The sequence below is a fragment of the Sorex fumeus genome, unplaced genomic scaffold (genome assembly GCF_029834395.1).
Source record: "Sorex fumeus unplaced genomic scaffold, SorFum_2.1 ptg000002l, whole genome shotgun sequence".
Taxonomy (NCBI): domain Eukaryota; kingdom Metazoa; phylum Chordata; class Mammalia; order Eulipotyphla; family Soricidae; genus Sorex; species Sorex fumeus.
This window is the reverse complement of record NW_026606059.1, coordinates 13,359,039-13,368,472: the sequence shown is the minus strand read 5'-3', so window position 1 is coordinate 13,368,472 and position 9,434 is coordinate 13,359,039.

The following is a 9,434-nucleotide window of genomic DNA, read 5'->3' as shown; positions in this document are numbered from 1 at the left end:
ACTCAGGAGTCACTCCTGGGGGTGCTCAGGAGACCATATGGGATGCTGGGGATTGAACCCGGGTGGGCCACATGCAAATCAAATGCCCTACCCGCTGTGCTATTGCTCCAGCCCCTGCATCTCCCCTCTTGAGATGTATACTCTCATTCTTTCACACTTAAATTCTGGGATGTATACTGGGGCTTTCTTTCCTCTTTGGAGAAACCCCAGTTCTTTCTCGAGTGCGTTTTTCTCTCTCGCTCTTCCCCCCTTCCTCAAAATTTCTCAATAAAATTGTTATACTTAAAAAAATGAATGAAATTTTGTTTGTTTTGTTTGTTTTGGTTCCATGGTCTCCAGCAATTGCACATCAAGTAGAGTGTTTGTCTTACACACGCCCGACCTGGGTTTGCTTCCTCCGCCCCTCTTGCCAAGCTACCGAGTGTATCCCGCCCACACGGCAGAGCTCCCCATTGCATATTCGAAATACCAAAAACAGTAACAATAAGTCTCACAATGGAGACGTTACTGCTGCCCACTCGAGCAAATTGATGAACAAAGTGTGAGAGGACAGTGCTAAAGTGCTTGGTTCCATACTCACTGTGCTCAGCATTTACTCCTGGTTCTGTACTTAGACATCACACTTGACAGTTCTTAGGAGAGCAAATGTGATGCCTGTGATCAAACCAGGGGTTCGCTGGATGCAAGACAAGTGTTTTAATGGCTGTATTATATCTCTCCAGCTCCCAGATAAATGAATTCATTTAGAACTTTAAAGAAATACTAATCCCCACAAAGCCAAAAGTCATTCTATACCTGTATATATCCAACACAAAATCATCGGGACTATCATCACGAATCACGAATCACGACCATCCTGTTATTTGTCGATTGCCTCGAGCAGGGCCCAGTAACGTCTCCTTCATTCTAGCCCTGAGATTTTTAAGAAGGTGCTATATTCAAGGCTCTTTAGGATAAAGAGACCCATCATTGTTACTGGTATTTGGCATATTGGGTACGCCATGGGGAGTTTGCCAGACTCTGCCGTGTGGGCAGGTTACATTCGGTAGCCTGCCAGTGGGACTATTATCATCCCCTGATAATTTAAATCTCTCCAAATCCAGGTGTACTCACAAGACCATGAACCATGCCTTATGCCACAGTCTGGGGCAAAACCAGCCCCAGCAATTCAGGTAATATGTAGACATACCAGGAATTCTAAATTGTTTTCACCCACCTCACATGATCTGAAAACAGGTATGGAAATAGAGTCTTACATTTGAGTCAGGGCAGCGGTAGGGCATTTGCCTTGCACGTGGCCAGCTGGTTGAGCCGTATTTGATTCCTCTGTCCCTCTCAGAGAGCCTGGCAAACTACTGAGAGTATCTTGCCTGCATGGTAAAACCTGGCAATCTCCCCATGATGTATTTGATATGCCAAACACAGTAACAACAAGTCTCAAAATGGAGACGTTACTGGGCCCGCTCAAGCAAATTGATGAACAATGGGAGGACAGTGCTACAGTGCCTCCATAAAGCATCAGTGACTAAAAGAAGAAACTCTCCTGCCTCTAGCTAAAATACATGGTAATGGAAATAGTCAAATAACAGGAGTTAAACAGTAGTCTTCTAAGATAAAAAATAATCAGGTTACTACTCAGTTCCTCTCAGAGGAATTTGTTGTGAGATGTTACTTGGTGCCCGCTCGAGCAAATTGATGAAATGGAGGCCACTGCTACAGCACTACAGTGCCATTACTCAGCTACAGTGCCACTACTCAGTTTACCAGGAATCTAAAGTTCCACTTTCAACACCTACAGAACTCCAAGAACAAAGGGAAAGAAAAGAACCGGACTTCATTGGAAGATAGGGACAGGAGTCTAGGCAATTCCTAGAGTCCCTCCTATTCTTGAATCTGAATGACAAGGGCCTCAATCAACCCTCTTTGGGATGGAAATGGAAGTTAACCAATCATTGGGAGGGAAATTCAATCAACTCAAAAGAACAACTGGTTCAAAGTATTCAAAAAACTCATACAAACAGAATTAGAGGAGCTAAAGAATACAATAGGAAGTCAGAAAAATCAAAAACAAACACCAAAACCAAAAAACAAACATGCTTTTGAATGAGCAGGGCATTGTCAACGAACTTGAAAGCAGACTACAAGTCATCAACAGTGATGAAAAGCTGAGAGAAAAGAGAAGCAAAATAATGGAAAAGAACGTGAAAAGCTTAATAAACAATAGCAATAGTAATGATCTCTGAAAGAGGAGGAATGACTGGTGGAAAAGGCAGTAGCTGAGAACGACCCTCAGTCCCTGAAGGAAGCCTCTGCAGATATAAGAGGCCCAGAATGCCAAACAAAATATATCGAAACAGAAGAACAGCAAGATACATTATAGCCAGGTTGACACAAAACAAAAGAAGATACCTACTACTTAAAGGATGGAGAAGAATAATCTCAAACACAAAGATAATAACAGTATCACAACAAATCGTCTGAAACCATATAAGCAAGGAGAGCCATGATGGTGTATTCAAACTACTGAATGAGAAGAAAGTTGGACCTAGAGTTCATTATCCTGCAAAGATGTCATTTATATTTGAGGGAATGATAAAACATTTTCAGAAAAACAAAACCTGAAGACATTCATTATAACTAAACCAACACTCCAGGAATTACTGAAAGGCCACCTATAAAAAGTGATGACACCTGCAAAAAAACCTCAACCTCAAACCTAGAAAAATGACAACATGGTCCTATCTTTGTAGTATATAATCTACCTTAAAGATAATGGAATAAACTCTCCAAGAAAAAGGCATACGGTGACTGGACTGATCAGGAAGCAAAATTCAGCTTCTGCTGCTTATAGAAAGCACAAGCCAAATTCACAGGATAAATACAGACTCAGAGTAAGAGGACAGAAAGCATTTGGAGAAGCCACTGACTGACAAATCTGAAACAACTTCAATCAGAATAAATAGCATACAGTAATAAATGTCATTAAAGATAGGCAGATTTACTAATTGGTTAAGGGATCAAGAAATATTAACTTGTATCAATGTAACATGTGCCAAATGACGGGTTGACAAATTTTATAAAGCTTCTCTTCACAGACCTAAAAAACACACCACACATACACAAACACACACACACACATACACACACTTGATGGAAACACAATACTATGGGGCTCCGCTTTCGCCATTAGACAGAAACAGAGCAACCAAATGGAGTATAGTATATATTTAAGAACTCGATATGAAAAATATGAAGTGGAATCATTGAAATGTAAAGGGTCCTCTGGTATGGTATACATGGAAGATTCTTTAGGATAGATCACCTCCTAGGAAATAGTGGTAGGATTAATGTTGGGACACTGCATGCATGAATTCTCAACTATGAATAACTTTCTAAATCTCAGTACCTTAATAAAAATAACAAATAAGAAAATAAAGACTATTTTAAAAACTATTAACTATCAATTTCTTCCTTTTTAACCTTGGCTTCATTTTTACTACTTATGCTTTCCAAAAGTCTCAACTTAATTTTACATGATGCCAAGAAAACTATTAGTTCTACTTTTCAATGTTTGAATGACAAGTGTAGGGACATGCTCACACATACACTAAGATCTATATGAGAGTCAACTGCCTTTCTATTATTTGAACTAGTCACTCTCTACGACTGATATCCTGAGATTTATTTTTACTGACATTTTAGAAAAAAAATTGACTTTCTTTAGAAATAGATCATCTATTGCGGTAGGGCGTTTGCCTTGCACGCAGCCAACATGGCCGACCCGAGTTTGATTCCTCTGCCCCTCTCAGAGAGTCCAGCAAGCTATTGAGAGTATCTAGCACGCACGGCAGAGCCTGGCAAGCTACCTGTGACATATTCAATATGCCAAACACAGTAACAACAAGTCTCACGATGGATACATTACTGGGCCCGCTTGAGCAAATCGATGAACAACGGGAGGACCGTGACCGTCACCGTGATTCTTTAATTTGTATGTGTTAACTTCATCTTATATATTTTGTTTTGGCGGAGCATATATTGCGGCAGCTTTGTAGGTTTAAAAAAGTATGACTTGGGACTGGAGAGATAGCACAGCGGGTAGGGCGTTTGCCTTGCATGCGGCCGACCCGGGTTCGATTCCCAGCATCCCATATGGTCCCCTGAGCATCACCAGGAGTAACTCCTGACTGCAGAGCCAGGAGTAACCCCTGTGCATCGCCCGGTGTGACCCAAAAAGCAAGCAAACAAACAAACAAAGAAACAAACAAAAAAGTATGACTTAACAACAAAAGCCATTAGAGCAGAGCATTTTTTCATATGCTTGTTTCTTAACCTTGCTCTTCCAATCAGAACTTGGTGGCTGTTTTATTGTGCTGGTACATTTTTATAATCTTAAAAATGCCCATCACACTCTCTTGGAATAGTCTTTTTTGTTTTGTTCTTCCATTTTTGGAATTCCTGTCTTCATTTTGAATTTAATGTTTCTTAGATTTTAGTAAACACGTGGAAAGCAGCACATGAGAAAGAGAACAGAGGAAGATATTAAAAACATCGTCTTGATCCTACCCAAAATTGAATTAATATTTTCCTAAATTTCCATATCGAAATTTTATTGCCTAAAATTCTGTACAGGAAAGTTTCCTTCAGAATTTTAAGGACATAATCCTAAAATCTTCAGGTTTCTCCTATGTCTCTGGAAAAAAGATGATTCTAATCTTCCTTTGCGAGTTCATTTTCCACTGTATCTCTGAGTTTGTAGTATTACATTGTTCATCTGAATTTTTTATGATATAGATGATCAGTTTACTTGATATAGCTGAGAATGTTTATTTTCATTCATTACTCTGAAAAGAAAGAGGCTATTTCAATCTGTAAATTCATGTTTCTAAATTCAAGATAATTTGATTGAACTATGGTCATATTTATTTTATTTTTTTTGTCTCTTTTCTTGAATTCTAGTTACATAAATATCAAATTTCTTGGAACTTTGGTCTGTCCTCTAATTTTATAATATACTTTCCCCTGTGATTTTTCTCATTTTTCTGGTTTTGGAGTCTCGAAGAGATTTACCGTTTTTAACTTTGTCTTTTAAACTATTGAACCCATTTTTCCTATGGCTTTTCTAATTTCTAAGTGTTTTACAAAATCTCCTTTTTTTCATTTAAAGGACTTTTTTTTTTGCCAAAAATCCCAAAGAATTAAGAAACTGCAAAACCTGAAGTTTGCCTAAAGCTTTTAAGACATTGATCCATCTTCTGTGTCCCTAGAGATCTTTGTTTGTTTGTTTAGTTTATGAACTGAGAGGTGCTTAATCCATATCTCTCAGTGCATAAAAACTTGCAAGTTTTCATTAAAGATAATTTTACTGGCCATTTGTTGGAGAGACCTTGATTAAAGATTTGATTCTTTCTCCCTGGTTTCTCTAGGTTCACCAGAGAAGATTATCCCATTTTCTGGCCCATATGGAAACAAGACAGAACATAAAACCATTAGATAATTTTTTTTCCTGCCAAATTAGCTCCTAAGATATCATCAGTGAAGTGCAGAAGAAAAAAATTGGGGTGTGTGGTGAAGTGTTGGTGTCTCTGCATTAATATTCAAAATGCAGAAATATCCTAGTCCTGATTTTCATAGAGAACTGTATGAATGATATATGTATGATCCACAGTCCATATTTCAGAGGTCTTTTAGTTTGAAGAGAGGAAAACAGTTGTCCAAAGACAGAGAATTCCATAGAATTTGTTCCCTACAATGTTTTCAGTCATTAACAGTTATTTCCAGTCACTCCATTTTCATTCCATTTTGACTTAGACTCCCTGAGCCTTGATTACACAACATATGCTTGGGGTTTGCCCTAGCATATTTTTTTTTCTGGTTTCTTTTTCTGATATCAGGTGTCCACTTGCTTTTAACTTCTCAAGTTTGTTATTACCATTTTCCAGTACTCTTCCCCCGACCCTGTCCTTGAAAATTAAATTGAAAATAAATCCATTTTTACAGTTTGAGTAGAACTGCAGAGACTATGAGTTACATGCCCAGTCCGTCATTAGACCTATAAGATCTATTATGGTTCTCAATGTATAGAAGACAATGAGTAAAATTTGAGTTCCCAGGTGAGTTCTGCAGTTTAAAGCATGCTGAAGTGTAACTTAATATGGGGGCCATAAAAAATTTTGTAATAGTAATTTCTGAAAATTCAATGACCAAATATAATTCAAATTCATCTGTGTATGGATCTGGTTTGTTTCTTTGTCTGTTTGTCATACCCTGATATGCTTGGTGTCACTCACAGCTCGGCACTCAGGAATTACTTCTGGCAGTGCTCAGGAGACCATATGGAAATTAAATCAAGCTTGGGTATATGAAAGCAAGCACCTTATCTGCTATACTATCTTTCCGCCTTCCAAATCCTCTGTATAGAGATCTGAATTGTTTTTGGAAGCATTTCCTGTGTGACATTTCTTGGGTGAAAGGTGTTAGGAGTAAAGAAATTTAAGAAAGAAGTATTTTTTATTAAAAGAAACTCCATTGTCATCTGCCTTTGAACTGTGCACTTCGGTCCTTCTTCCCACTGGAATCTTCCTTCCTCACCAGTGTCTGACCTTTCTCCAGGATGGAACACTCTATTACATTCTGTCCTATAAGGTTGCAATCATCTAATAGACTTATACTTGTTTTAGTCTTTTCACAATGTTTTTTGTTAAAGAACCTGCCCTACCACCCTGTGGAACTATTTTCATATTGATGGACAGGTTGGAGTGAGTAGGAATGCATTTTTTTCTGTTATTTGGTTTATAGGACTGAAGCAATAGCATAGCGGGTAGGGCTTTTGCCCTGCATGTGACTGACCTGGGTTCGATTCCTTCTGGGAAGCTACCGAAAGTATCCCATCCGCACAGCAGAGCCTGGCAATCTCCCCGTGGTGTATACGATATGCCAACAACAGTAACAAAACATCTCACAAAGGAGACGTTATTGGTGGCCACTCGAGCAAATCAATGAACATTGGGACGACAGTGCTACAGTGCTAAAGTGCCATTTGGTTTATATAACGTGCTAATCATGGCTTTTGCTTTGTGCTCCGGGATCACTTTAACAGTGTTCTGGAAGACTGTAGGCAGGCCAGAAATTGAACCAGGGTTGACTGCATACAAGGCAAGATACTTAGACCCCTAAGCCCCTACTACCTCTCTGGTCCCATGGCTGAGTTTTTGAATATTTTAAATCCTGATAACTTATTTCTCTTTGATAATCCATTCATAAGAATAGTCTTCCCTTCATACAGCTAAGGCTACTTACAAATTTCCCCTGATTTAAAGGTGATTATTTGAAGGAGAAGATGAGTATATAAAAAAAATAGCCAACATATGATCAGAGATATCAAATATATAGATTATCTTAAAATAGAAAAAGTAACTTGTTTGAATAAAATATCATTAGGTATCATTTTATTTATCAAAATACTAAATATAATTTAACTGGTATGTATTAGGCAATGAATGAATTGAGCAAATGTGACAGGATGTATTATGAAAGTCATTGAAAGTAAAAATTACTGTGTGCTAAAAAATATTAGTCTACATGGGATTTTTGTGATTTAATGAGAAATATTTTAAAGTGCTTTGGAAAAAAAAGCAAGGCCTTGGAAAGCATCAAGGTCAACTGGTTAAAATATTTTATCTTGGATTCAAATGATTTTAAACATATTTATTCATAAGACATCTGGAAAATAGGTTAGAGAATGTGCCTCAAAGTGAAATAAAACATCAGTTTCTAAGTATAATAAAATTATAATTTAACTTATATAAAATTTTAAAACTTATGGTATGTCCTCATTCAGGTAACTGCCTTAGATTTAGATGCTATAAGAGAGACAAAAAAAAAAAAAGAAATGCAGTCCTTTAGGACCTTGAGCATTAACAAATAATAATGGAAATAAATAAAATTTGACCAAGAAGTAGTATACAACTTGCTATTAAAACTGGAAGATTTCTGGAAGGGGGGCGATACATGCTTGTCCTTTGCACTGTACCGAAGTCACGTGTTGCCTCCCAGAGTGGCTCTCACACACGGCAATAGCTCCAGAGGCAAAAGGACTTAATCCAGAGCCCGGCAGCTTGCAGCAGAAAAGTGAATGGACTATGCGTTAAGCTATGGTGCCATGCCTCCCCGGGAGGGAAAGGGTGTTGCTCCCTTCCATGTTTTTCACCCCCAGCAGCAAAGTAGTCACCATCTCAGTGATTGTTGGAAAGCCAGGTATGAGCCGGCGGTGATGAGGCAACTGCAACCTCATGGGAAGGGGGGCAGTACCGGCTCGTCCTTCACGCTCTACCGAGGTCACGAGTTGCCCCACATGAACATCTCTCCGGCACAGTCATAGCACCAGATGCACAGAAACCAATATCGTAATTATCTGGCTCTTGGCAGAAATCCCTCCAGACTTTACTAGTAAAATATCAGAAATCCAAAATCATGCAGCCGCAATAGCATCATATGGTTCTCATAACCAGCTATAGAAAACAAATTATTTCACAATGTCTTTTCAGCAGTTCTGACTGATGCGGGGAAATTCTAAACAACAATGGTGCATCTTTTGTCAAAATAATGAATGTAATCAAAGTAGAGAGAGAGAGTTAAGTAGAATTCATCTGCCTCACAGGTATTGGGAGGGATGGGAGGGGGATATATTGGGGTTCTTGTTGGTGAAAAATGTGTGCTGGTGAAGGGAAAGGTGTTTGATCTTTGTATGACCGAGACTTAATCTTGAAAGCTTTGCAACTTTTCTCACAGTGATTCAATAAATAAATATAACAAAAAAAAACTGGAAGATTTCTAAAAAAAATTAGGCAATGTTATTATTTATAATGGAATGAATGTAAATTAAAAAGATAAAAAAAGGAAAAAAATATGGTTTACGGGGATCAATTGATTCAGTAAAATCATGAACGATTAAGATAAAGACAAAATTCAAAGTGAGGAGGGCAGTATGTGTCAAATTATAAAGGAGAGATACAAATATCTGTATGGTTTTAAGTACTAGTACCTTAAAAAATTTTAAATCTTGGAAGAAAAGATAAAAAAATAGAACTTAGAGTAAATACATATATGTTCTTTTAAATTGAGGAAAAATTTGCTGCAAATTTTAATGTAAGACTAGTCTGTCAGGAATGTGTATTAGAATGGGGGAGAGAAAGATTAAGTTAAGCAAGGATACTGAGAAAGAATGAAATAATTACAAATCCTAAAAAATATCAAATAAATATTAAGTCATTGATTATAAAATTAGAAATAGAACTCAGCAACTTATGATATTCCCCAAAGGGACATGAAAAAGGTAAAGAACCCTCAATGCTCATTCTGCTAAGCCAGGAGAAGACAGACAGAATGACTGCACTCATTTGTAGGATATAAAAAAAAATCCAGTGTAAGACTGA